Below are 4,078 nucleotides of genomic sequence, written 5' to 3' on the forward strand. Positions count from 1 at the left end.
GGGCGGGTAGGCGGGGGGCCGCGGGGCCTGCCGCAGGGACAGCGCCGCTGAAGGCCCCGTGCTGCTGTGGGTGGTGATGGTGGTGGCTCTGAGAGGACAGTGAGGCTGTGGGAGCTGAGAGGAAGGAGTGAAACTCAGGGGTCTGGGGGAGCTGAGGGTGATGGCAGGGTCTGAGGGAACAGAGAAATGGCATGGACTGAAAGGGCTGGCGGAGCACAGGGCACTGGGGGACACTGAGGGGGATGGCAGCATTTGGGGGCCTAATGGGATTGGAGGGTCTGAAGGGACTGGAGGAGCCGCAGGTGTGCTGAGACCTTGGTGAAGCTCAGGGCATGGTGGAGGTCACTCAGTATTTCCTTTGCTTCCTAAATCTCTCTCTGCTCTGTTTCCAGAAGGGCTGCTCTGCACAGGAGGAAGTGACTGAGGGGAATCATGGGGAAATGTGCTGGCTCGGTTCCATCCATATCTTGTTTTCTCCATATCTGTATTCCATTATGTTTTTGTCTGTATATAAATAGCTATGTTTCTATACGCCAAGAATTATATTTCAAATTATGTACTGTTATTTATTTATGTTATTTAGTTATAGGTGATTACAGGTGATATACAGAGATTTAGATAGGTACTTTGCATATTTATGTATAGGTTCACTGTGTATATTATTATACTTACACAGATGTTAATATATATCATTGATTGTTATGATTATATATGTATGGAGTTCTATGTAAAGCTGTGTAGAGTTGTACAGTTTAGTTACTGCTCTGTGGATATTTAGATAGTTCAATTGATGTTTGTCTCTTTATATACCTACATATATAGGCACTACTTTGTAACCTGCAATACGTTTGATTGTGTGAACTGAAAGTGATATTTGTATCTTTACATATGGTCAGTACAGTTGTACCAATCTGTAGAAAGCTTTTAAATGAAATTGGTAATTGTATATAAGCAGTGCAGTTGCAACATCTCTAATTTCTTTTTAAACTGAAGTTCACTTTGGTGCAGTTCTGTGTGCACCATTGTAGTAATGTACAACCAATGAAATTTTTAAACTGAAAGGAACGTTAAATTGTGATATTTGAAGCAATTAGCAGATGTCGACCTTAGGATCCAGGAGGATTTTGGCAATGGGTGATGATAGGAGCTGGGGGGAAATAGGCAGGCATGCCCCATAGATCCCCCAGTTCCATAGAGGGGGGGTAAGAAACCATAGGGTTTGATAGGCAGTGGAGCCACACGTTCAGGGATAACTCACTGGAAGGGCCTGCTAAGGAAAGTTACAATTCCAAGTGTAACTTTGGGAAATGGAAAGAAACCCCCAATCCAAGAGGACATCTTATTTCTTTCAAGACACTGCTACTTTCCCACACAACAAACAAATGAACATAAATCAACCCCACATACAGTGAAGCAACACTTCAGGCATATTTACATCTGTTATTACTTTGGAGTCCAAGAGATCCATTGTACAGTCTACAATGTATTTGTATATTTGTGTATTCTCTGAGAAATTAATTTCAAAATACAGCCCTTAGCACTTTCCAGACAGTTTCAGACATGTAAGATAGAGATTTGCCTCAGCTTCTAAAACCCCTCACAAGCTATCCATCCTCCTACTCCTACGGAATTTTTACTGCATTAGCTGGGTGTTCGAATGCTATAAAAATCTTTAGTAATATTCAAGATGATGAGAAAAGCTTCTTCTTACAGGTAAAAGCACTGAGTTTTAGTCCTGATTTATATAAACCAGCATGATATAGGATGGCATAATCTGGTTGCATAAATCAATGGCTATGCTTGTAGAATGAATTATTACTCAGCATTAGTTAAGGGAACTTAATTACATATATCACACTATCAGTTGTCTTGTTTTCTTTCTACTTTTTGCTCCAGTAAAAAAAGTCCATAGCCGTATGACAATACTAGATCCTAAGAGAAAGGAAATATGCCATATGGCCTCTAGTGAAGTATCTTCTTAGGCAAGCTATTTATAGAGGTAAGTAGTAAAAATAGCATCACAAACAATTAAGACTGTAGAACTCTGTATACTACGTAGTTCAGCATGAGAAGATTCTGCCTCTGCTCAGATCTGGCCAGAGTTCAGCCAGAACCCAAACAAAGCCTGTGTGCAGAGTGTTGCTGTGGCATGTATCTTGTGAGGATAAATCCCTTTCAGACAGAAGATGGACAGTAAGTCAGCTGTACCATGCACTAATACAGCTACTTGGCTTGTGGAACACAGGGAGAACAGACAGGGTGAGGCTCTATGAGCTTACAAAAGAAGCATGTACATGTACCCTTGCTGAGACAACATCCAAAGTCAAAGACAGCTTCAAGGAATGCAAGTTAGAATATTATTATTATTTTTATTATATTATTCTAGAGCAATATGAACCTAAAAGGAGGTTGGTGTTGTCTATTAATAGAGGTGAACAGCAGAAATATTTCTCAAAGAGCACTGAAGAAAAAGGAAACTGTTGGGGTCCCTTCCCCCTGCCATGGAGCCCTGGGAGAGGGGCCCTGGGGGGGAGACACGGGGTCTCCCTGCCCCTGGTCAGCTTCATTCCCCATTGGTTGGTTTGGGTTCCCTGATAACGCCAAGGTCCCTTGGGTTCCATGACTGCAGAGTTCCTGAGCTGAGCCCCGGCCATGCGGCTGGAGAAATAAACATCTCTGAAACATCTACCATGAATCTGTCCATATATACTTCGTTTCCACAGGACTCCTGGTTTGAAATATACTTGTTGCAGTACTCCCCGCTGCGACAGGAAACCATAGGTGACAGTTCTCAGAGCCCCAGCTAAATTAATGAATACTACGTGACCTACAGTAAAAGCCAAAGGTCTTCTTTCCAGGTTGTGGCAATTTACATTCATTTTAATGGCTACTGAAGCTCAGATTTTTGCTTGGGCTTGGGGTTTTTGTTTGGTTGGTTGGGATTTTTCAGACATAGTTGATTGGATTTTTATTTTCCAGAAACTTTCTAATAAAGAGGAATCCAAGGAAATCAGTTTGTCTATTTTGTATGTGTGCTTTTCTTATTTGTGTACAGTATTTTGTATATTAGCCATGCTCTTCCTGAAGAACCGTATCACAGAATCACCAAGGCTGGTTCCTTGTGAATCGCCCCAAACTGGGCCAAGAGACACTTCAGAGACAGAGTCAGAGAAGTGGTCATTTGCTTTATTCAGCGTGCTGGGTGTGTGGGGGGATTGCTCCTCCTAACACACACACATAGCACTCCATACAGCACAGCAGATGGGTAAAATTAATGAATATTCATCACGTTCCTTGGGATAGGAGTGGTTGTACAAATTACTTATCGGAAGTCATTAATATCGTTAGTATACATGCCACGCAGGCGCTGTGTACCCTGGTGGTCGCACTGAGGAAGGCTCCTCTTCTTCCTCGGGGGGTCTTTCTGATGAAGGTTAGTAGTCTTCCTCAACAATGCACTTGTCACCTTCTTCTGGAGCATGAGCAGTCCTTCGTTGGCTGATTCAGCAGTTTCTGTGCTGATTTCAAACAGGTTCTGATCCTCTTATCTTGACACGGTGCATTGTGTTTGTCTTATCTTGACAAGGCTAAGGCACATCCTGTTTCTTAGGCTTGTGATTAACATTTGCTGACTCTTAACAGTTAATTTGTGCTTACATGAGTTAACTACTGATCTACCCCTCTCGCTTCGTGCAACTTAAGGCCATTTCCAGCTGTCCTTTCATTTAAGACATGGCAGGATACCAACCCCCACCTGGCTACAACCTCCTCTCAGGGAGTGCTAAAGAGCAGGAAAGTCCCTGCTGATTCTCCTTTTCTCCAGGCTGAACACCCGCAGCTCCCTCAGCTGCTTCTCATAGGACTTGTGCTTTAGACACTTCCCCAGGGTCCATTTCTCTCCTCTGGACTCCCTCCAGCACCTCAATATCTTTCTCAACGTGAGGAGCCCAAAACTGAACAAAGGATTTGAAGTGTGACCTCACCAGTCCTGAGTACAGGGGGACGGTCACTGCCCTGGTCCTGCTGGCCACACTATTGCTGACCCAAGCCAGGATGCCATTGGCTTTCTTGGCTTTCT

At 43.4% G+C, this 4,078-nt stretch overlaps 1 long non-coding RNA gene across 1 annotated transcript in view; it reads right to left on the reverse strand.

Moving 5' to 3' along the window:
• Nucleotides 1–3,171: 3,171 nt before the first annotated feature.
• LOC108445735 overlaps nucleotides 3,172–4,078 on the reverse strand; it is a 1,616-nt gene continuing 709 nt past the window's right edge. The window contains exon 2 of the long non-coding RNA XR_001860691.1: nucleotides 3,172–3,587. This is a non-coding gene — a long non-coding RNA (uncharacterized LOC108445735). The remainder of the gene's footprint in view (nucleotides 3,588–4,078) is intronic.

Source organism: Corvus brachyrhynchos, unplaced genomic scaffold (genome assembly GCF_000691975.1).
Source record: "Corvus brachyrhynchos isolate BGI_N302 unplaced genomic scaffold, ASM69197v1 scaffold33, whole genome shotgun sequence".
Taxonomy (NCBI): domain Eukaryota; kingdom Metazoa; phylum Chordata; class Aves; order Passeriformes; family Corvidae; genus Corvus; species Corvus brachyrhynchos.